The following is a 26,215-nucleotide window of genomic DNA, read 5'->3' on the forward strand; positions in this document are numbered from 1 at the left end:
CTATAGGGAAATGCTGTTCATGGACCCTATGGGCCCTACAGGGACCCTATAGAGACCTGCTGCCCAAGGACCCTATGGGCCATAGAGGGAAGCGATAGGGACCTGCTCTCCATGGACCCTATGGTCCCGAGAGGGTCTCTATAGGGACCTGCTGTCCATGGAACCTATGGGACCTAGAGGGACCCTATAGGGACCTGCTGTCCATGGACCCTATGGGCGCTAGAGGGACCGTATAGGGACCTGCTGTCCATGGACCCTATGGGCCCTAGAGGGACCCTATAGGGACCTGCTGTCCATGGACCCTATGGGCCCTAGAGGGACCCTATAGGGACCTGTTGTCCATGAAAACTATGGGCCCTAGAGTGACCCTATAGGGACCTGCTGTCCATGGACTCTATGGGCCCTAGAGTATCCCTATAGGGAACTGCTGTCCATGGACCCTCTGGACCCTATAGGGAAATGTTGTCCATGGACCCTATGCACCCTCGGGACCCTTTAGGGACCTGCTTTCCATGGACCCTATGATCCCTATAGGGACCTGCTGTACATGCACCCTATGGAACCTATGGAACCTATAGGGACCTGCTGCACATGGACCCTATGGGTCCTATGGACCCTATAGGGACCTGCTGTACATGGACCCTATGGACCATGTAGGGACCTGCTATACATGGACCCTATGGACCCTATGGACCCAAAGAGACCGTATGGGGACCTGCTGTCCATGGACTCTATGGGCCCTATAGGGACCAAATATGGACCGGATATCCATGGTCCCAATGGACCCTATAGGGACCTGCTGTCCATGGACCCTATGGACCCTATAGGAACCGGTTTTCCATGGACCATATGGGGCCTAGAGGGACCCTATAGGGACCTGCTGTCCAAGGACCCTATGGGCCCTAGAGGAACCCTGTAGGGGCCTTGTTGCACATGGACCCTATGGGCCCTATGGACCCTATCGGGTCCTGGTGCATATGGACCCTATGGATCCTAAGAACCCTATAGGGACCTCCTGTATATGGACCCTATGTACCCTATGCACCCTTTAGGGACCTGCTCTCCACGGACCCTATGGGCCCTATGGACCCCATAGGGACCTGGTGTCCATGGACCCTATGGACCCTATGGACCCTATAGGGGCCTGCTGTACATGGACCCTTTGGACCCTATAGGGAACCTATAGGGATATGCTGTCCATGGACCCTCTGGGCCCTATGCACCCTATAGGAACCTACTGTCCATAGACACTATGGGCCCTATGGACCCTATAGGGACCTGCTGAACATGGACCCTATGGGCCCTATGGACTGTATAGGGACTTGCTGCACATGGATCCTATGGTCCCAATGGACCCTATAGGGACCTGCTGTACATGGACTCTATGGACCCTATGGGACCTATACGGACCTGCTGTACATGGACCCTAGGGACCTTATGGTCCCTAAAGGGACCTGCTGTACATAGACACTATGGACCCTATAGGGACCTGCTGTACAAGGACCCTACGGACCCTATGGACCCTATAGGGACCTGCTGTACATGGACCCTATGGACCCTATAGGGACCTGCTGTTCATGGACCCAATGGTACTTATGGACCCTATAGGGACCTGCTGTACATTTACCGTATGGACCCTATGGACCCTATAGGGACCTGCTGTACATGGACTATATGGACCCTATAGAACCCTATTGCGACCTGCTGTTCATGGACCCTATGGACCTTATAGGGACCTGCTGTACTAGGACACTATGGACCCTATGGACCCTATAGGGAACTGCTGTACATGGATGGTATGGACCCTCTAGGGACTCTATAGGGACCGGCTCTCCATGGACCCTATGGGCCCTATAGGGACCATATAGTGTCCGGCTGTCCATGGACCCTATGGGCCCTATAGTCACCCTATATGGACCGGCTATCGATGGACCCTATGTACCCTATAGGGACCTCCTGTCCATGGACCCTATGGACCCTATAGGGACCGGCTCTCCATGGACCCTATGGACCCTTTGGTCCCAAAAGGGACCTGCGGTCCATTGACCCACTGGACCAGATATGGACCTGATGTCCATGGACCCTATTGACCCTATAGGGACCTGCTGTCCCTGGACCCTATGGGCCCTAGAGTATCCCTATAGGGAACTGCTGTCCATGGACCCTCTGGACCCTATAGGGACCTTCTGTCCATGGACACTATGGACCCTCGGGACCCTATAGAGACCTGCTGTCCATGGACTCTATGGGCCCTAGAGTATCCCTATAGGGAACTGCTGTCCATGTACCCTCTGGACCCTATAGAGACCTGCTGTTCATGGACACTATGGACCCTCGGGACCCTATAGAGACCTGCTGTCCATGGACTCTATGGGCCCTAGAGTATCCCTATAGGGAACTGCTGTCCATGGACCCTCTGGAACCTATAGGGACCTGCTGTCCATGGACCCTATGGTCCCTATAGGGACCTGCTGTACATGCACCCTATGGAACCTATGGAACCTATAGGGACCTGCTGCACATGGACCCTATGGGTCCTATGGACCCTATATGGACTTGCTTACATGGACCCTATGGACCATGTAGGGACCTGCTGTACATGGACCCTATGGACCCTATGGACCCAAAGAGACCATATGGGGACCTGCTGTCCATGGACCCTTTGGGACCTTTGGACCCTAGAGCGACCTGCTGTACATGGACCCTAAGGTCCCTATGGACCCTACAGGGACCTGCTGTACATGGACCCTGTAGACCCTATGGACCCTATATGGATCTGCTGTACATGGACCCTATGGACCCTTGGACCCTATAGGGACCTGCTGTACATGGACCCTAAGGACCCTATGGACCCTATAGGGACCTGCTGTACAAAGACCCTATGGACCCTATGGACCCTATAGGGACCTGCTGTACATGGACACTATGGGCCCTATGGACCCTATAGGGTCCTGCTGTACATGGACCCTGAGGACCGTATGGACCGTATAGGGACATGCTGTCCATGGACTCTATGGACCCTTGGACCCTATAGGGACCTGCTGTCCATGGACCCTATGGACCCTTGGACCCTATAGGGATCTGCTGTCCATGGACCCTATGGACCCTATAGGGACTAGCTGACCATGGACGCTATGGGCCCAATGGACCTTATAGGGACCTGCTGTACATGGACCCTATTGACCCTCTGGACCCTATAGGGACCCTATAGGGACCTGCTGTACATGGACCCTATGGACACTATGAACCCTATAGGGATCCTATAGGGACCTGCTGTACATGGATCCTTTGGGCCCTATGGACCCTATAGGGACCTGCTGTCGATGGACCCTATGGGCCATATGGACCCTATAGGGAAATGCGGACCATGGACCCTATGGGCCCTAGAGGGACAGTATATGGACCTGCTGTACATGGACTCTATGGACCCTATGGGACTTATACGGACCTGCTGTACATGGACCCTAGGGACCGTATGGTCCCTAAAGGGACCTGCTGTACATAGACACTATGGGACCTATAGGGACCCTATAGGGACCGGCTGTCCATGGACTCTATGGGCCCTATAGGGACCAAATATGGACCGGATATCCATGGACCCTATGGACCCTATAGGGACCTGCTGTCCATGGACCCAATGGACCCTATAGGAACCGGTTGTCCATGGACCATATGGGCCCTAGAGGGACCCTATAGGGACCTGCTGTCCAAGGACCCTATGGGCCCTAGAGGAACCCTGTAGGGGCCTTGTTGCACATGGACCCTATGGGCCCTATGGACCCTATCGGGTCCTGGTGCATATGGACCCTATGGATCCTATGAACCCTATAGGGACCTGCTGTATATGGACCCTATGGACCCTATGCACCCTATAGGGACCTGCTCTCCATGGCCCCTATGGGCCCTATGGACCCTATAGGGACCTGGTGTCCATGGACCCTATGGACCCTATGGACCCTATAGGGGCCTGCTGTACATGGACCCTATGGACCCTATGGACCTTAGAGGGACCTGCTGTACATGGACCTTATGGGACCTATGGACCCTCTAGGACCTGCTGTACATGGAGCCTATGGGCCCTATGGACCCTATAGGGACCTGCTGTACATGGACCCTATGGGCCCTATGGACCCTAAGAGACCTTATAGGGACCTGCTGTCCATGGACCCTATGGGCCCTATGGACCCTATAGGGACCTGCTGTACATGGAAGCTATGGACCCTATGGACCCTATAGGGATCTGCAGGACATGGACCCTAAGGACCCTATGGACCCTAAAGGGTCCTGCTGTACATGGATCTGTGGACCCTATGGACCCTATAGGGACCTGCTGTACATGGACCCTGTAGACCCTTGGACCCTATAGGGACCTGCTGTACATGGACCGTATAGACCCTTGGACCCTAAAGGGTCCTGCTGTACATGGATTCTATGGACCCTATGGGACCTATACGGACCTGCTGTACATGGACCCTAGGGACCGTATGGTCCCTAAAGGGACCTGCTGTACATAGACACTATGGACCCTATAGGGACCTGCTGTACATGGACCCTATGGACCCTATGGACCCTATAGGGTCCTGCTGAACATGGACCCTATGGACCCTATAGGGACCTGCTGTACATGGACCCAATGGAACTTATGGACCCTATAGGGACCTGCTGTACATATATCGTATGGACCCTATGGACCCTATAGGGACCTGCTGTACAGGGACCCAATGGACCATATGGACCCTATAGGGACCTGGTATACAGGGACCCTATGGGCCCTATGGAACCTATAGGGACCCTATAGGGACCTGCTGTACATGGACCCTTTGGGCCCTATGGACCCGATAGGGACCAGCTGTCCATGGACCCTATGGGCCACATGGCCCTATAGGGAAATGCTGTACATGGACCCTATGGGCCCTAGAGTGACCCTATAGGGACCTGCTGCCAAAGGACCCTATGGGCTCTAGAGGGACCCTATAGAGACCTGCTGTCCATAGACCCTATGGGCCCTAGAGGGACCCTATAGGAACCTGCTGTCCATGGAAACTATGGGACCTAGAGGAACCCTATAGGGACCTGCTGTCCATAGACCCTATGGGCCCTAGAGGGACCCTATAGGAATCTGCTGTCCATGGAACCTATGGGCCCTAGAGGGACCCTATATGGACCTGCTGTCCATGGACCTTATGGGCCCTAGAGTATCCTTATAGGGACCTGCTGTCTATGGACCCTATTGGCCATATGGACCCTATAGGGAAATGCTGTTCATGGACCCTATGGGCCCTACAGGGACCCTATAGGGACCTGCTGCCCAAGGACCCTATGGGCCATTGAGGGAAGCGATAGGGACCTGCTCTCCATGGACCCTATGGGCCCGAGAGGGTCTCTATAGGGACCTGCTGTCCATGGAACCTATGGGCCCTAGAGGGACCCTATAGGGACCTGCTGTCCATGGACCCTATGAGCCCTAGAGGGACCCTATAGGGACCTGCTGTCCAAGGACTCTATGGGCCCTAGAGGGACCCTATAGGGACCTGTTGTCCATGAAAACTATGGGCCCTAGAGTGACCCTATAGGGACTTGCTGTCCATGGACCCTATGGGCCCTAGAGGGACCGTATAGGGACCTGCTGTCCATGGACCCTATGGGCCCTAGAGTATCCCTATAGGGAACTGCTGTCCATGGACCCTCTGGACCCTATAGGGACCTGCTGTCCACGGACCCTATGTTCCCTATGGACCCTATAGGGACCTGCTGTACATGGACTATATGGACCCAATAGACCCTATTGCGACCTGCTGTTCATAGACCCTATGAACCTTATAGGGACCTGCTGTATTAGGAAACTATGGACCCTATGGACCCTATAGGGAACTGCTGTACATGGACGGTATGGACCCTATATTGACTCTATAGGGACCGGCTCTCCATGGACCCTATGGGCCCTATAGGGACCATATAGTGTCCGGCTGTCCATGTACCGTATGGGCCCTATAGTCACCCTATATGGACCGGCTATCGATGGACCCTATGTACCCTATAGGGACCTCCTGTCCATGGACCCTATGGACCCTATAGGGACCGGCTCTCCATGGACCCTATGGACCCTATGGTACCAAAAGGGACCTGCGGTCCATTGACCCTCTGGACCCGATAGGGACCTGCTGTCCATGGACCCTATGGAACCTATAGGGACCTGCTGTCCCTGGACCCTATGGACCCTATGGACCCTATAGGGACCTGCTGTCCATGGACCCTATGGGCCCTAGAGTATCCCTATAGGGAACTGCTGTCCATGGACCCTCTGGACCCTATAGGGACCTGCTGTCCATGGACACTATGGACCCTCGGGAACCTATAGAGACCTGCTGTCCATGGACTCTATGGGCCTAGAGTATCACAATAGGGAACTGCTGTCCATGGACCCTCTGGACCCTATAGGGACCTGGTGTCCATGGACCCTATGCACCCTCGGGACCCTTTAGGGACCTGCTGTCCATGGACCCTATGGTCCCTATAGGGACCGGCTGTACATACACCCTATGGACCTTTGGACCCTATAGGGATCTGCTGTCCATGGACCCTATGGACCCTTGGACCCTATAGGGACCTGCTGTACATGGATTCTATGGACCCTATGGGACCTATACGGACCTGCTGTACATGGACCCTAGGGACCGTATGGTCCCTAAAGGGACCTGCTGTACATAGACACTATGGACCCTATAGGGACCTGCTGTACATGGACCCTATGGACCCTATGGACCCTATAGGGACCTGCTGTACATGGACCCTATGGACCCTATAGGGACCTGCTGTACATGGACCCAATGGTACTTATGGACCCTATAGGGACCTGCTGTACATTTACCGTATGGACCCTATGGACCCTATAGGGACCTGCTGTACAGGGAACCAATGGACCATATGGACCCTATAGGTATCTGCTATACAGGGACCCTATGGGCCCTATGGACCCTATAGGGACCCTATACGGATCTGCTGTACATGGACCCTGTGGGCCCTATGGACGCTATAGGGACCAGCTGTCCATGGACCCTATGGGCCACATGGACCCTTTAGGGAAATGCTGTCCATGGACTCTCTGGACCCTATAGGGACCTGGTGTCCATGGACCCTATGCACCCTCGGGACCCTTTAGGGACCTGCTGTCCATGGACCCTATGGTCCCTATAGGGACCGGCTGTACATGCACCCTATGGACCTTTGGACCCTATAGGGATCTGCTGTCCATGGACCCTATGGACCCTATAGGGACTAGCTGACCATGGACCCTATGGGCCCAATGGACCTTATAGGGACCTGCTGTACATGGACCCTATTGACCCTATGGACCCTATAGGGACCTGCTGTACATGGATCCTTTGGGCCCTATGGACCCTATAGGGACCTGCTGTCGATGGACCCTATGGGCCATATGGACCCTATAGGGAAATGCGGACCATGGACCCTATGGGCCCTAGAGGGACAGTATAAGGACCTGCTGTACATGGACTCTATGGACCCTATGGGACATATACGGACCTGCTGTACATGGACCCTACTGACCGTATGGTCCCTAAAGGGACCTGCTGTACATAGACACTATGGGACCTATAGGGACCCTATAGGGACCTGCTAACCATGGACCCTATGGGCCATACGGACCCTATAGGGAAATGCTGTCCATGGACCTTATGGGCCCTTCAGGGAACCTATAAGGACCGGCTTTCCATGGACCCTATGGGCCCTATAGGGACCCTATAGGGACCGGCTGTCCATGGATTCTATGGGCCCTATAGGGACCAAATATGGACCGGATATCCATTCACCCTATGGACCCTATAGGGACCTGCTGTCCATGGACCCAATGGACCCTATAGGAACCGGTTGTCCATGGACCATATGGGCCCTAGAGGGACCCTATAGGGACCTGTTGTCCAAGGACCCTATGGGAACTAGAGGAACCCTGTAGGGGCCTTGTTGCACATGGACCCTATGGGCCCTATGGACCCTATCGGGTCCTGGTGCATATGGACCCTATGGATCCTATGATCCCTATAGGGACCTGTGTATATGGACCCTATGGACCCTATGCACCCTATAGGGACCTGCTCTCCATGGACCCTATGGGCCCTATGGACCCTATAGGGACCTGGTGTCCATGGACCCTATGGACCCTATGGACCCTATAGGGGCCTGCTGTACATGGACCCTATGGACCCTATGGACCTTAGAGGGACCTGCTGTACATGGACCTTATGGGACCTATGGACCCTCTAGGGACCTGCTGTACATGGACCCTATGGGCCCTATGAACCCTCTAGGGACCTGCTGTTCATGGAGCCTATGGGCCCTATGGACCCTATAGGGACCTGCTGTACATGGACCCTATGGGCCCTATGGACCATAAGAGACCTTATAGGGACCTGCTGTCCATGGACCCTATGGGCCCTATGGACCCTATAGGGACCTGCTGTACATGGAAGCTATGGACCCTATGGACCCTATAGGGATCTGCAGTACATGAACCCTAAGGACCCTATGGACCCTAAAGGGTCCTGCTGTACATGGACCTGTGGACCCTATGGACCCTATAGGGACCTGCTTTACATGGACCCTATAGACCCTTGGACCCTATAGGGACCTGCTGTAGATGGACCCTATAGACCCTTGGACCCTATAGGGACCTGCTGTACATGGATTCTATGGACCCTATGGGACCTATACGGACCTGCTGTACATGGACCCTAGGGACCGTATGGTCCCTAAAGGGACCTGCTGTACATAGACACTATGGACCCTATAGGGACCTGCTGTACATGGACCCTATGGACCCTATGGACCCTATAGGGACCTGCTGTACATGGACCCTATGGACCCTATAGGGACCTGCTGTACATGGACCCAATGGTACTTATGGACCCTATAGGGACCTGCTGTACATTTACCGTATGGACCCTATGGACCCTATAGGGACCTGCTGTACAGGGAACCAATGGACCATATGGACCCTATAGGTATCTGCTATACAGGGACCCTATGGGCCCTATGGACCCTATAGGGACCCTATACGGACCTGCTGTACATGGACCCTGTGGGCCCTATGGACGCTATAGGGACCAGCTGTCCATGGACCCTATGGGCCACATGGACCCTATAGGGAAATGCTGGACATGGACCCTATGGGCCCTAGAGTGACCCTATAGGGACCTGCTGCCAAAGGACCCTATGGGCTCTAGAGGGACCCTATAGAGACCTGCTGTCCATGGACCCTATGGGCCCTAGAGGGTCCCTATAGGGACCTGCTGTCCATGGAACCTATGGGACCTAGAGGATCCCTATAGGGTCCTGCTGTCCATAGACCCTATGGGCCGTAGAGGGACCCTATAGGAACCTGCTGTCCATGGAACCTATGGGCCCTAGAAGGACCCTATATGGACCTGCTGTCCATGGACCCTATGGGCCCTAGAGTATCCTTATAGGGACCTGCTGTCCATGGACCCTATGGGCCATATGGACCCTATAGGGAAATGCTGTTCATGGACCCTATGGGCCCTACAGGGACCCTATAGAGACCTGCTGCCCAAGGACCCTATGGGCCATAGAGGGAAGCGATAGGGACCTGCTCTCCATGGACCCTATGGGCCCGAGAGGGTCTCTATAGGGACCTGCTGTCCATGGAACCTATGGGACCTAGAGGGACCCTATAGGGACCTGCTGTCCATGGACCCTATGGGCGCTAGAGGGACCGTATAGGGACCTGCTGTCCATGGACCCTATGGGCCCTAGAGGGACCCTATAGGGACCTGCTGTCCATGGACCCTATGGGCCCTAGAGGGACCCTATAGGGACCTGTTGTCCATGAAAACTATGGGCCCTAGAGTGACCCTATAGGGACCTGCTGTCCATGGACCCTATGGGCCCTAGAGGGACCGTATATGGACCTGCTGTCCATGGACTCTATGGGCCCTAGAGTATCCCTATAGGGAACTGCTGTCCATGGACCCTCTGGACCCTATAGGGAAATGTTGTCCATGGACCCTATGCACCCTCGGGACCCTTTAGGGACCTGCTTTCCATGGACCCTATGGTCCCTATAGGGACCTGCTGTACATGCACCCTATGGAACCTATGGAACCTATAGGGACCTGCTGCACATGGACCCTATGGGTCCTATGGACCCTATAGGGACCTGCTGTACATGGACCCTATGGACCATGTAGGGACCTGCTATACATGGACCCTATGGACCCTATGGACCCAAAGAGACCGTATGGGGACCTGCTGTCCATGGACTCTATGGGCCCTATAGGGACCAAATATGGACCGGATATCCATGGTCCCAATGGACCCTATAGGGACCTGCTGTCCATGGACCCTATGGACCCTATAGGAACCGGTTTTCCATGGACCATATGGGGCCTAGAGGGACCCTATAGGGACCTGCTGTCCAAGGACCCTATGGGCCCTAGAGGAACCCTGTAGGGGCCTTGTTGCACATGGACCCTATGGGCCCTATGGACCCTATCGGGTCCTGGTGCATATGGACCCTATGGATCCTAAGAACCCTATAGGGACCTCCTGTATATGGACCCTATGGACCCTATGCACCCTTTAGGGACCTGCTCTCCACGGACCCTATGGGCCCTATGGACCCCATAGGTACCTGGTGTCCATGGACCCTATGGGCCCTATGAACCCTCTAGGGACCTGCTGTTCATGGAGCCTCTGGGCCCTATGGACCGTATAGGGACCTGCTGTACATGGACCCAATGGTCCGTATGGACCGTATAGTGACCTGCTGTACATGGACCCTATGGGCCCTATGGACCCTATATGGACCTGCTCTACATGGACCCTATGGTCCCTGTAGGGACCTGCTGTACATGGACCATATGGACCCTAAGCAACCAAAGAGACCGTAGAGGGACCTGCTGTCCATGGACCCTATGGGCCCTATGGAACATATAGGGACCTGCTGTACATGGACCCTAAGGACTGTATGGACCCAATACGAACCTGCTGTACATGGAACCTATGGACCCTATGGAACCTATAGGGATCTGCTGTACATGGACCCTGTGGACCGTATGGACCATATAGGGACCTGCTGAACATGGACCCTGTGGACCCTTGGACCCTATAGTGACCTGCTGTCCATGGACCCTATGGACCCTTTGGACCCTATAGGGACCTGCTGTACATGGACCCTATGGACCCTTGGACCCTATAGGGATCTGCTGTAAATGGACACTATGGACCTTATAGGGACCCTATAGGGACCTGCTGTCCAAGGACCCTACGGACCCTATAGACCCTATAGGGACTTTCTGTCCATGGAACCTATGGGCCCTATGGACCCTATAGGGACCTGCTGTCCATGGACCCTATGGACCCTTGTACCCTATAGGGATCTGCTGTCCATGGACCCTATGGACCTTACAGGGACCCAAGAGTGAGATGCTGTCCATGGAAACTATGGGCCCTATGGACCCTATAGTGTCCTGCTGTCCATGGACACTATGGACCCTATGGACCCAGTAGGGATCTGCTGTACATGGACCCTATGGGCCCTATGGATCCTCTAGGGACCTGATGTACATGGACCCTATGGGCCCTATGAACCCTCTAGGGACCTGTTGTTCATGGTCCCTATGAGCCCTATGGACCCTATAGGGTCCTGCTGCACATGGAATCTATGGGACCTATGGACCCTATAGGGACCTGCTGTACATGGCCCTATGGGCCCTATGGACCCTATTGTGACCTGCTGTATATGGACCCTTTGGACCCTGTAGGGACCTGCTCTACATGGACCCTATGGACCCTATGGACCCTATAGGGACCTGCTGTACTTGGAACCTATGGACCCTCTGGACCCTATAGGGACCTGCTGCACATGGACCCTATGGGCCCTATGGACCCTATATGGACATGGTGTACATGGACTCTATGTACCCTATGGAAACTATAGAGACCCTATAGGGACCTGCTGTCCATGGATCCTATCGGCCCTACGGACCCTATAGGGACCTGCTGTCCATGGAACCTATGGGCCCTATGGATCCTATAGGGACTGGCTGTATATGAACCCTATGGACCCTATGGACCCCTATAGCGACCTGCTGCACATGGACACTATGGACCCTATGGACCGTATAGAGATCCTATTGGGACCTGTTGTCCATGTTGTACATGTGTACATGTGTTCAAGGGTACATGTGTACAAGTGTACAGGTGTTCATGTTGTACATGTGTACATGTTGTGCATGTGTACAAGTGTATATGTGTACATGTTGTACATGTGTACATGTGTATATTTGTACAAGTGTACATGTTCACAAGTGTACATGTGTACAAGTGTACGTGTGTACATGTTGTACGTGTGTACATGTGTGCAAGGGTACATGTTGTACGTGTGTACATGTGTACAAGCGTACAAGTGTACATGTGTACACGTGTAGAAGTGTACATGTATACAAGCATACAAGTGTACATGTGTACAACTGTACAAGTGTACATGTGTACATGTGTGCATGTGTATATTTGTACAAGTGTACATGTTCACAATTGTACATGTGTACAAGTGTACGTGTGTACATGTTGTACGTGTGTACATGTGTACAAGTGTACGTGTGTACATGTTGTACATGTGTACATGTGTACAAGCGTAGAAGTGTACATGTGTACACGTGTACAAGTGTACATGTATACAAGCGTACATGTTGTACATGTGTACATGCGTACATGTTGTACATGTGTACATGTGTACATGTGTGCATGTGTACAGGCGTACATGTGTAAATGTTGTACATGTGTACAAGCGCACATGTGTACGAGTGTACAAGTGTACATTTGTACAAGTGTACCTCTGTACAAGTGTACATGTTGTTCATATATACAAGTGTACTACTCTACATGTTGTACATGTGTACAAGCGTACATGTGTACGAGTGTACAAGTGTACAAGTGTACATGTGTACAAGTGTACATGACTACATGTGTACATGAGTAAAAGTGTACATGTGTACATGTGTACAAGTGTACATGTTTTACTGGTTGTACATGTGTACATGTTGTACAGGTTGTACGTGTGTACATGTGCACAAGTGTATAAGTGTACATGTGTAAAAGTGTACATGTGCACATATGTACATGTTGTACATGTGTACATATTCTACATGTGTACACGTGTACATGTGTACATGTTGTACATGTGTACATGTGTACATGTTGTGCGTGTGTACAAATGTACATGTGTGTATGTGTACATGTTCTACCTGTTGTACGTGTGAAAATTTTACAAGTGTACAAGTGTACATGTGTAAAAGTGTACATGTGTAGAAGTGTACATGTGCACATATGTACATGTTGTACATGTGTACATATTGTACATGTGTTCAAGTTGTACATGTGTACATGTTCAGGTGTAAATGTTGTACATGTGTGGATGTGTACATGTAGTGCATGTGTACAGGTGTACATGGTACATGTGGTACATGTACACATGTGTACATGTGTACGTGTTGTACATGTGTCCATGACAACATGTGTACATGTGTACGTGTTATACAAATGTACATGTTGTGCATGTGTACATGTGTACATGTTGTACATGTTGTACACGTGTACATGTGTACATGTTTTACATGTGCGAATTAAACCGGTTTAAACTGGTTCAATCCAGTTTTATGCAGTTTAAACCGGTTCTATCTGGTTCTATCCGGTTGAAACCGGTTTAAAACAGTTCAATCCGGTTTTATCCGGTTTAAACCGCATCAATCCGGTTTTATCTGGTTTAAACCGGTTTAAGCCGGTTCTATCCGGTTCTATCCTGTTTAAACCGGTTTAAACCAATTCAATCCGGTTTTATCCGGTTTAAACCGGTTCAATCTGATTTTATCGGGTTTAAACCGGTTTAAACAGGATATTAAACCGGTTTGAGTCGGTTCAATCCGGTTTTATCTGGTCTAAACCGGTTCTGTCCGTTTGAAACCATATTAAACCGGTTCAATCTGGTTTTATCCGGTTTAAACTGGTTTAAGCCAGTTCAATCTGGTTTTATCCGGTTTAAACTGGTTTAAGCCGGTTATATACGATTTTATCCGGTTTAAACAGGTTTAAATCGGTTTTATCCGGTTTAAACCGTTTTGAGCCTGTTCAATCCGGTTTTATCCGGTTTAAACCGGTTCTATCCGGTTTAAACCGGTTCTATCCGTTTTAAACCGGTTTAAGCCAGTTCATTTCGGTTTTATTCAGTTTAAACCGGTTTAAACAAGTTCAATAGGTTTTTATCAAGTTTAATGTGGTTTAAACCGGTTCAATCCGTTTTTTCCGGTTTAAACCGGTTTAAACCAGTTCATTCCGGTTTTGTCCGGTTTAAACCGGTTCAATCCGGTTTCATCCAGTTTAAACCGGTTTAAACCGATTCAATCCGGTTTTGTCCGGTTTAAACCGGTTCAATCCGATTTTATCCGGTTTAAACCGGTTCATCCCAGTTTTATCCGGTAGAAAACGGTTTAAGCCCGTTCAATCCAGGTTTATCCGGTTTAAACCGGTTCAATCTTGTTTTATCCGGTTTAAACCGGTTGAAACCAGTTCAATCTGGTTTTATCCGGTTTAAACCGGTTTAATCCGGTTCAATCCAATTCTCTCCGGTTTTAACCGTTTTAAACCGGTTCAATCCACTTTTATCCAGTTTAAACCGGTTCTATCTGGTACTATCCGGTTGAAAAATGTTTAAAACAATTCAATCCGGTTTTATCCGGTTTAAACAGGTTTAAACCGGTTCAATCTGGTTTTATCCGGTTTAAACCGGTTTAATCCGGTTAAATCCGTTTTTTTCCGGTTTTAACCGGTTTATACCGGTTCAATCCACTTTTATCCAGTTTAAACCGGTTCTATCTGGTTCTATCCGGTTGAAACCGGTTAAAAAGAGTTCAATCCGGTTTTATCCGGTTTAAACCGGTTCAATCCGGTTTTATCCGGTTTGAACCGGTTTTATCCGGTTTAAACAGGTTCAATCAGGTTTTATGCGGTTTAAACTGGTTCTATCCGGTTCTGTCTGGTTGAAACCGGTTTAAACAGGGTCAATCCGGTTTTATCCAGTTTAAACCGGTTCTATCTGGTTCTATCCGGTTGAAACCGGTTTAAAACAGTTCAATCCGGTTTTATCCGGTTTAAACCGGTTCAATCCGGTTTTATCCGGTTTAAAATGGTTCAAACCGGTTCAAACAGGTTTTATCCGGTTTAAACCGGTTCTATCCAGTTCTATCAGGTTTAAACCGGTTTAAACTGGTTCAATCCGGGTTTATCCGGTTTAAAACGGTTCAATCTGGTTTTATCCGGTTTAAACTGATTCAATTTGGTTTTATCCGGTTCAAACCGGTGGTTTAATCTAGTTCAATCCGGTTTTATTCGGTTTAAACCGGTTTAAACCGGATCAATCCGGTTTTGTCTGGTTTAAACCGGTTTAAACCGAATGAATCCGGTATTATCTGGTTTAAACTGGTTTAAACCGGTTCAATCCACTTTTATCCAGTTTAAACCGGTTTTATCAGGTTCTATCCGGTGGAAACCGGTTTAATACTGTTCTATCCGGTTTTATCCGGTTTAAACCGGATCAATCCGGTTTTATCCGGATTAAACCGATTCTATCCAGTTCTATCCTGTTTAAACCGGTGTAAACCGGATCTATCCGGTTCTATCCTGTTTAAACCGGTTTAAACCAATTCAATCCGGTTTTATCCGTTTTAAACCGGTTCAATCTGATTTTATCGGGTTTAAACCGGTTTAAACCGGATATTAAACTGGTTTGAGCCGGTTCATTCCGGTTTTATCCAGTTTAAACCGGTTACATCCGGTTCTATCCTGTTTACACCGGTTTAAAGCTGTTCTATCCGGTTTAAACCGGTTCAATCCGGTTTTATCCATTTTAAACCGGTTTTATCTGGTTCTATCCGGTTGAAACCGGTTTAAACCGGTTCAATCCGGCTTTATCCGGTTTAAACCGGTTTAACCCGGTTCTATCCGGTTTAAACCGGTTCAATCCGATTTTATCTGGTTTAAACCGGTTCAATCCGGTTTTCTCCGGTTTAAACCGGTTTAAGCCGGTTCAATCCGGTGTAATCATGTTTAAACCGGTTCAATCTGGTTTTATCCGGTTTAAACCGGTTTAACCGGTTCAATCCGGTTTTATCTGGTTTAGACCGGTTCAAACCGGTTCAATCCGGTTTTATCCGGTTTAAACCGGTTCTATCCTTTTCTATCTGGTTAAAACCGGTTTAAACTGGTTCAATCCGGTTTTATCCGTTTTAAACCAATTCAATCTGGTATTATCCGGTTTAAACTGGTTCAATTAGGTTTATCCGGTTTAAACCGGTTTGAAACGGTTCAATCCGGTTTTATCCGGTATAAACCGGATTAAGCCGGTTCAGTCCGGTTTTATCCAGTTTAAACCGGTTCTATCTGGTTCTATCCGGTTGAAACCGGTTTAAACCGGTTCAATCCGGGTTTATCTGTTTTAAACCGGTTTAAGCCAGTTCTATCCGGTTTAAACCGGTTTAAACCAGTTCAATCCGATTTTATTAGGTTTAAACCGGTTCAATCCGGTTTTCTCCGGTTTAAACCGGTTTAAGCCGGTTCAATCCGGTGTAACCCGGTTTAAACCGGTTCAATCTGGTTTTATCCGGTTTAAACCGGTTGAAACCGGTTCAATCCTGTTTTATCCGGTTTAGACCGGTTCAATCCGGTTTTATCCAGTTTAGACCGGTTCAAACCGGTTCAATCCGGTTTTATCCGGTTTAGACCGGTTCTATCCGTTTCTATCTGGTTAAAACCGGTTTAAACTGGTTCAATCCGGTTTTATCCGTTTTAAACCAATTCAATCTGGTTTTATCGGGTTTAAACTGGTTCAATTTGGTTTATCCGGTTTAAACCGGTTTGAACCGGTTCAATCCGGTTTTATCCGGTTTAGACCGGTTCTATCCGTTTCTATCTGGTTAAAACCGGTTTAAACTGGTTCAATCCGGTTTTATCCGTTTTAAACCAATTCAATCTGTTTTTATCCGGTTTAAACTTGTTCAATCTGGTTTTATCCGGTTTAAACCGGTTTGATCCGGTTCAATCCAGTTTTCTCCGGTTTTAACAGGTTTAAACCGGTTCAATCCACTTTTATCCAGTTTAAACCGGTTCTATCAGGTTCTATCCGGTTGAAACCGGTTTAAAACAGTTCAATCCGGTTTTATCCAGTTTAAACCAGTTCAATCCGGTTTTATCCGGTTTGAACCGGTTTTATCCGGTTTAAACCGGTTCAATCAGGTTTTATGCGATTTAAACTGGTTCAAAACGGTTCAAACATGTTTTATCCGGTTTAAACCGGTTCTATCCAGTTCTATTTGGTTTAAACCGGTTTAAACTGGTTCAATCCGGGTTTATCCGGTTTAAAACGGTTCAATCTGGTTTTATCCGGTTTAAACTGATTCAATTTGGTTTTATCCGGTTCAAACCGGCGGTTTAATCCAGTTCAATCCCGTTTTATTCGGTTTAAACCAGTTTAAACCGGATCAATCCGGTTTTATCTGGTTTAAACCGGTTTAAACTGGATCAATCCGGTATTATCTGGTTTAAACCGGTTTAAACCGGTTCAATCCACTTTTATCCTGTTTAAACCGGTTCTATCTGGTTCTATCCGGTTGAAACCAGTTTAAAACAGTTCAATCCGGTTTTATCCGGTTTAAACCGGTTCTATCCGGTTCTATCCTGTTTAGACCGGTTTAAACCGGTTCTATCCGGTTCTATCCTGTTTAAACCGGTTTAAACCAATTCAATCTGGTTTTATCCGGTTTAAACCAATTCAATCCGGTTTTATCCAGTTTAAACCGGTTACATCCGGTTCTATCCTGTTTACACCGGTTTAAACCTGTTCTATCCGGTTTAAACCGGTTCAATCCAGTTTTATCCATTTTAAACCGGTTCTATCTGGTTCTATCCGGTTGAAACCGGTTTAAACTGGTTCAATCCGGTTTTCTCCGGTTTAAACCGGTTTAACCCGGTTCTATCCGGTTTAAACCGGTTTAAACCGGTTCAATCCGATTTTATTCGGTTTAAACCAGTTCAATCCGGTTTTCTCCGGTTTAAACCGGTTGAAGCCGGTTCAATCCGGTGTAATCCGGTTTAAACCGGTTCAATCTGGTTTTATCAGGTTTAAACCGGTTCAATCCGGTTTTATCCAGTTTAGACCGGTTCAAACCGGTTCAATCCGGTTTTATCCGGTTTAGACCGGTTCTATCCGTTTCTATCTGGTTAAAACCGGTTTAAACTGGTTCAATCCGGTTTTATCCGTTTTAAACCAATTCAATCTGGTTTTATCGGGTTTAAACTGGTTCAATTTGGTTTATCCGGTTTAAACCGGTTTGAACCGGTTCAATCCGGTTTTATCCGGTTTAAACTGGTTAAAACCGGTTCAATCCGGTTTTATCCAGTTTAAACCTGTTCAATCCAGTATTCTACGGTTTAAACCGGTTTAAAGAGGTTCAATCCGGTTTTATCCTGTTTAAACCGGTTCAATTCGGTTTTATCCGGTTTAAACCTGTTCAATCCGGTTTTCTCCGGTTTAAACCGGTTTAAACAGGTTCAATCCGGATTTATCCGGTTTAAACCGGTTCAATCTGGTTTAATCCGGTTTAAACCGGTTTTAACCGATTCAATCCGGTTTATCCAGTTTAAACAGGTTTAAACCGGTTCAATCTGGTTTTATCCGGTTTAAACCGATTCAATCTTGTTTTATCCGGTTTAAACCTGTTATATCCGGTTTTATCCGGTTTAAACAGGTATAAACCGGTTTTATCCGGTTTAAACCGTTTTGAGCCTGTTCAATCCGGTTTTATCCGGTTCTATCCCGTTTAAACGGGTTCTATCCGTTTTAAACCGGTTTAAGCCGGTTCATTTCGGTTTTATCCAGTTTAAACCGGTTTAAACCGTTCAATAGGTTTTTATCCGGTTTAATCTGGTTTAAACCGGTTCAATCCGGTTTTATCAGGTTTAAACCGGTTCAATCCGTTTTTTCCAGTTTAAACAGGTTTAAACCAGTTCATTCCGGTGTTGTCCGGTTTAAACCGGTTCAATCCGGTTTCATCCAGTTTAAACCGGTTTAAACCGATTCAATCCGGTTTTATCCGGTTTAAACCGGTTCTATCCGGTTTTATCCGGTTTAAACCGGTTCTATCCGTTTCTATCCAGTTGAAACCGGTAGAATCCGGTTCAATCCGATTTTCTCCGGTTTAAACCGTTTCAATCCAGTTTTATCCGGTTTAAACCGGTTTAATCCGGGTCAATCCGATTTTCTCCGGTTTTAACCGGTTTAAACCTGTTCAATACAATTTTATCCATTTTAAACGGGTTCTATCTGGTTCTATCCGGTTGGAACCGGTTTAAAACAGTTCAATCCGGTTTTATCCGGTTTAAACCTGTTCAATCCGGTTTTCTCCGGTTTAAACCGGTTTAAACATTTTCAATCCGGTTTTATCTGGTTTAAACCGGTTCAATCCGGTTTTATCCAGTTTAAACCGGTTATATCCGGTTTTATATGGTTTAAACAGGTTTAAACCGGTTTTATCCTGTTTAAACCGTTTTGAGCCTGTTCAATCCGGTTTTATCCGGTTTAAACCGGTTCTATCCGGTTTAAACCTGTTTAAGCCGGTTCATTCCGGTTTTATCCAGTTTAAACCGGTTTAAAACGGTTCAATAGGTTTTTATCCGGTTTAATCTGGTTTAAACCGGTTCAATCCGGTTTTATCAGGTTTAAACCGGTTCATTCCGTTTTTTCCGGATTAAGCCGGTTTAAACCAGTTCATTCCAGTTTTGTCCGGTTTAAACCGGTTCAATCCGGTTTCATCCAGTTTAAACCGGTTTAAGCCGGTTCAATCCGGTTTAAACCGGTTCAATCTGGATTTATCCGGTATGAACCGGTTTAAACCGATTCAATCCGGTTTCATCCGGTTTAAATCGGTTCTATCCGGTTCTATCCCGTTGAAACTAGTTTAATCCGGTTCATTGCGGTTTTATCTGGTTTAAGCCGGTTCAATCCTATTTTATCCGGTTTAAACCGGTTGAAATCAGTTTTATCCGGTTTAAACCGGTTTAAGCCAGTTCAATCCGGTTTTATCTGGGTTAAACCGGTTCAATCTTGTTTTATCCGGTTTAAACCGGTTGAAACCAGTTCAATCCGGTTTTATCCGTTTTAGACTGGTTCAAACCTGTTCAATCCGGTTTTATCCGGTTTAAACCGGTTCTATCCGTTTCTATCTGGTTTAAACCCGTTTAAACTGGATCAATCCGGTTTTATAAATTTTAAACCGGTTCAATCTGGTTTTATCCGGCTTAAACCGGTTCAATCTGGTTTTATCCGGTTTAAACCGGTTTTAAAAAATTCAATCAGGTTTATCCAGTTTAAACAGGTTTAAACCGGTTCAATCCGGTTCTATCCGGTTTAAACCTGTTTAAGCCGGTTCATTCCGGTTTTATCCAGTTTAAACCGGTTTAAAACGGTTCAATAGGTTTTTAAAGGGTTTAATCTGGTTTAAACTGGTTCAATCCGGTTTTATCATGTTTAAACCGGTTCATTCCGTTTTTTCCGGTTTAAACCGGTTTAAACCAGTTCATTCCAGTTTTGTCCGGTTTAAACCGGTTCAATCCGGTTTCATCCAGTTTAAACCGGTTCTATCTGGTTCTATCCAGTTGAAACCGGTTTAATCCGTTTCAATGCGGTTTTATCCGGTTTAAACCGGTTCAATCCGATTTTATCCAGTTTAAACCGGTTCAATCCGATTTTATCCGGTTTAAACCGGTTCAATCTGGTTTTATCCGGTATGAACAGGTTTAAACCGGTTTTATCCGGTTTAAACCGGTTCTATCCGGTTCTATCCAGTTGAAACCGGTTTAATCCGGTTCAATGCGGTTTTATCCGGTTTAAACCGTTTCAATCCGATTTTATCCGGTTTAAACCGGTTCAATCCAGTTTTATCCGGTTTAAACCGGTTTAAGCCGGTTCAATCCAGTTTTATCTGGGTTAAACCGGTTCAATCTTGTTTTATCCGGTTTAAACCGGTTGAAACCAGTTCAATCCGGTTTTATCCGGTTTAGACCGGTTCAAACCTGTTCAATCCGGTTTTATCCGGTTTAAACCGGTTCTATCCGTTTCTATCTGGTTTAAACCCGTTTAAACTGGATCAATCCGGTTTTATAAATTTTAAACCGGTTCAATCTGGTTTTATCCGGCTTAAACTGGTTCAATTTGGTTTTATCCGGTTTAAAACGGTTTTATCCGTTTTAAACCGGTTTAATCCAGTTCAATCCGGTTTTATCCGGTTTAAACCGGTTTAAACCGGATCAACCCAGTTTTGTCAAGGTTTTACCGGTTCTATCCGGTTCTATCCGGTTTAAACTGGTTTAAACCGGTTCAATCCTATTTTATCCGGTTTAAACCTGTTCTATCCGGTTCTATCCAGTTGAAACCGGTTTAAACCGGTTCAATCCTATTTTATCCGGTTTAAACCTGTTCTATCCGGTTCTATCCAGTTGAAACCGGTTTAAACCGGTTCAATCAGGTTTTATCCGGTTTAAACCGGTTTAAGCCGGTTCAATCCGGTTTTATCCAGTTTAAACCGGTTCTATCTGGTTCTATCCATTTGAAACCGGTTTAAACCGGTTCAATCCTGTTTTATCCGGTTTAAACCGGTTCAGTCTGGTTTTATCCGGTTTAAACCGGTTTAAACCGGTTCAATCCGGTTTTATCTCATTTAAACCGGTTCTATGCTGTTTATACCAGTATAAGCCGGATCAATCCAGTTTTATCTGGTTTAAACCGGTTTAAGCCGGTTCATTCCGGTTTTATCCAGTTTAAACCGGTTTAAACCGGTTCAATCCGTTTTTATCAGGTTTCAACCGGTTTACACCGGTTCAATCCGGTTTTATCCAGTTTAAACCGGTTCTATCCGGTTCTATCTGTTTTAAACCGGATTAAACCAGTTCATTCCGGTTTTATCCGGTTTAAACAGGTTCCATCTGATTTTATTGGGTTTAAGCCGGTGTAAACCGGATATTAAACCGGTTTGAGCCGGTTCAATCCGGTTTTATCCAGTTGAAACAGGTTCTATCCCGTTTAAACCGGTTTAAGCCGGTTCATTCCGGTTTTATCCAGTTTAAACGGGTTACATCCGGTTCTATGCTGTTTACACCGGTTTAAACCTGTTTTATCCGGTTTAAACCGGTTCAATCCGGTTTTATCCATTTTAAACCGGTTCTATCTGGTTCTATCCGGTTGAAACCAGTTTAAAACAGTTCAATCCGGTTTTATCCGGTTTAAACCGGTTCTATCCGGTTCTATCCTGTTTAGACCGGTTTAAACCGGTTCTATCCGGTTCTATCCTGTTTAAACCGGTTTAAACCAATTCAATCCGGTTTTATCCGGTTTAAACCAATTCAATCCGGTTTTATCCAGTTTAAACCGGTTACATCCGGTTCTATCCTGTTTACACCGGTTTAAACCTGTTCTATCCGGTTTAAACCGGTTCAATCCAGTTTTATCCATTTTAAACCGGTTCTATCTGGTTCTATCCGGTTGAAACCGGTTTAAACTGGTTCAATCCGGTTTTCTCCGGTTTAAACCGGTTTAACCCGGTTCTATCCGGTTTAAACCGGTTTAAACCGGTTCAATCCGATTTTATTCGGTTTAAACCAGTTCAATCCGGTTTTCTCCGGTTTAAACCGGTTGAAGCCGGTTCAATCCGGTGTAATCCGGTTTAAACCGGTTCAATCTGGTTTTATCCGGTTTAAACCGGTTCAATCCGGTTTTATCCAGTTTAGACCGGTTCAAACCGGTTCAATCCGGTTTTATCCGGTTTAGACCGGTTCTATCCGTTTCTATCTGGTTAAAACCGGTTTAAACTGGTTCAATCCGGTTTTATCCGTTTTAAACCAATTCAATCTGGTTTTATCGGGTTTAAACTGGTTCAATTTGGTTTATCCGGTTTAAACCGGTTTGAACCGGTTCAATCCGGTTTTATCCGGTTTAAACTGGTTAAAACCGGTTCAATCCGGTTTTATCCAGTTTAAACCTGTTCAATCCAGTATTCTACGGTTTAAACCGGTTTAAAGAGGTTCAATCCGGTTTTATCCTGTTTAAACCGGTTCAATTCGGTTTTATCCGGTTTAAACCTGTTCAATCCGGTTTTCTCCGGTTTAAACCGGTTTAAACAGGTTCAATCCGGATTTATCCGGTTTAAACCGGTTCAATCTGGTTTAATCCGGTTTAAACCGGTTTTAACCGATTCAATCCGGTTTATCCAGTTTAAACAGGTTTAAACCGGTTCAATCTGGTTTTATCCGGTTTAAACCGATTCAATCTTGTTTTATCCGGTTTAAACCGGTTATATCCGGTTTTATCCGGTTTAAACAGGTATAAACCGGTTTTATCCGGTTTAAACCGTTTTGAGCCTGTTCAATCCGGTTTTATCCGGTTCTATCCCGTTTAAACGGGTTCTATCCGTTTTAAACCGGTTTAAGCCGGTTCATTTCGGTTTTATCCAGTTTAAACCGGTTTAAACCGTTCAATAGGTTTTTATCCGGTTTAATCTGGTTTAAACCGGTTCAATCCGGTTTTATCAGGTTTAAACCGGTTCAATCCGTTTTTTCCGGTTTAAACAGGTTTAAACCAGTTCATTCCGGTGTTGTCCGGTTTAAACCGGTTCAATCCGGTTTCATCCAGTTTAAACCGGTTTAAACCGATTCAATCCGGTTTTATCCGGTTTAAACCGGTTTAAACTGGATCAATCCGGTATTATCTGGTTTAAACCGGTTTAAACTGGTTCAATCCACTTTTATCCTGTTTAAACCGGTTCTATCTGGTTCTATCCGGTTGAAACCAGGTTAAAACAGTTCAATCCGGTTTTACCCGGTTTAAACCGGTTCTATCCGGTTCTATCCTGATTAAACCGGTTTAAACCGGTTCTATCCGGTTTTATCCGGTTTAAACCAATTCAATCCGGTTTTATCCAGTTTAAACCGTTTACATCCGGTTCTATCCTGTTTACACCGGTTTAAACCTGTTCTATCCGGTTTAAACCGGTTCAATCCAGTTTTATCCATTTAAACCGGTTCTATCTGGTTAAAACCGGTTTAAACTGGTTCAATCCGGTTTTATCCGTTTTAAACCAATTCAATCTGGTTTTATCCGGTTTAAACTGGTTCAATTTGGTTTATCCGGTTTAAACCGGTTTGAACCGGTTCAATCCGGTTTTATCCGGTTTAAACTGGTTAAAACCGGTTCAATCCGGTTTTATCCAGTTTAAACCTGTTCAATCCAGTATTCTACGGTTTAAACCGGTTTAAAGAGGTTCAATCCGGTTTTATCCTCTTTAAACCGGTTCAATCCGGTTTTATCCGGTTTAAACCTGTTCAATCCGGTTTTCTCCGGTTTAAACCGGTTTAAACAGGTTCAATCCGGATTTATCCGGTTTAAACCGGTTCAATCTGGTTTTATCCGGTTTAAACCGGTTTTAACCGATTCAATCCGGTTTATCCAGTTTAAACAGGTTTAAACCGGTTCAATCTGGTTTTATCCGGTTTAAACCGATTCAATCTTGTTTTATCCGGTTTAAACTGGTTATATCCGGTTTTATCCGGTTTAAACAGGTATAAACCGGTTTTATCCGGTTTAAACCGTTTTGAGCCTGTTCAATCCGGTTTTATCCGGTTCTATCCCGTTTAAACGGGTTCTATCCGTTTTAAACCGGTTTAAGCCGGTTCATTTCGGTTTTATCCAGTTTAAACCGGTTTAAACCGTTCAATAGGTTTTTATCCGGTTTAATCTGGTTTAAACCGGTTCAATCCGGTTTTATCAGGTTTAAACCGGTTCAATCCGTTTTTTCCGGTTTAAACAGGTTTAAACCAGTTCATTCCGGTGTTGTCCGGTTTAAACCGGTTCAATCCGGTTTCATCCAGTTTAAACAGGTTTAAACCGATTCAATCCGGTTTTATCCGGTTTAAACCGGTTCTATCCGGTTTTATCCGGTTTAAACCGGTTCTATCCGTTTCTATCCAGTTGAAAACGGTATAATCCGGTTCAATCCGATTTTCTCCGGTTTAAACCTTTTCAATCCAGTTTTATCCGGTTTAAACCGGTTTAATCCGGTTCAATCCGATTTTCTCTGGTTTTAACCGGTTTAAACCTGTTCAATACAATTTTATCCATTTTAAACGGGTTCTATCTGGTTCTATCCGGTTGGAACCGGTTTAAAACAGTTCAATCCGGTTTTATCCGGTTTAAACCGGTTCAATCCGCTTTTATCCGGTTTGAACCAGTTTTATCCGGTTTAAACCGGTTCAATCAGGTTTTATGCGGTTTAAACTGGTTCAAACCGGTTCAAACAGGTTTTATCCGGTTTAAACCGGTTCTATCCAGTTCTATTTGGTTTAAACCGGTTTAAACTGGTTCAATCCGGGTTTATCCGGTTTAAAACGGTTCAATCTGGTTTTATCCGGTTTAAACTGATTCAATTTCGTTTTATCCGGTTCAAACCGGCGGTTTAATCCAGTTCAATCCCGTTTTATTCGGTTTAAACCGGTTTAAACCGGATCAATCCGGTTTTATCTGGTTTAAACCGGTTTAAACTGGATCAATCCGGTATTATCTGGTTTAAACCGGTTTAAACCGGTTCAATCCACTTTTATCCTGTTTAAACCAGTTCTATCTGGTTCTATCCGGTTGAAACCAGGTTAAAACAGTTCAATCCGGTTTTATCCGGTTTAAACCGGTTCTATCCGGTTCTATCCTGTTTAAACCGGTTTAAACCGGTTCTATCCGGTTTTATCCGGTTTAAACCAATTCAATCCGGTTTTATCCAGTTTAAACCGTTTACATCCGGTTCTATCCTGTTTACACCGGTTTAAACCTGTTCTATCCGGTTTAAACCGGTTCAATCCAGTTTTATCCATTTAAACCGGTTCTATCTGGTTAAAACCGGTTTAAACAGGTTCAATCCGGTTTTATCCGTTTTAAACCAATTCAATCTGGTTTTATCCGGTTTAAACTGGTTCAATTTGGTTTATCCGGTTTAAACCGGTTTGAACCGGTTCAATCCGGTTTTATCCGGTTTAAACTGGTTAAAACCGGTTCAATCCGGTTTTATCCAGTTTAAACCTGTTCAATCCAGTATTC

The sequence above is a fragment of the Cynocephalus volans genome, chromosome 7, assembly GCF_027409185.1.
Source record: "Cynocephalus volans isolate mCynVol1 chromosome 7, mCynVol1.pri, whole genome shotgun sequence".
Taxonomy (NCBI): Eukaryota; Metazoa; Chordata; class Mammalia; order Dermoptera; family Cynocephalidae; genus Cynocephalus; species Cynocephalus volans.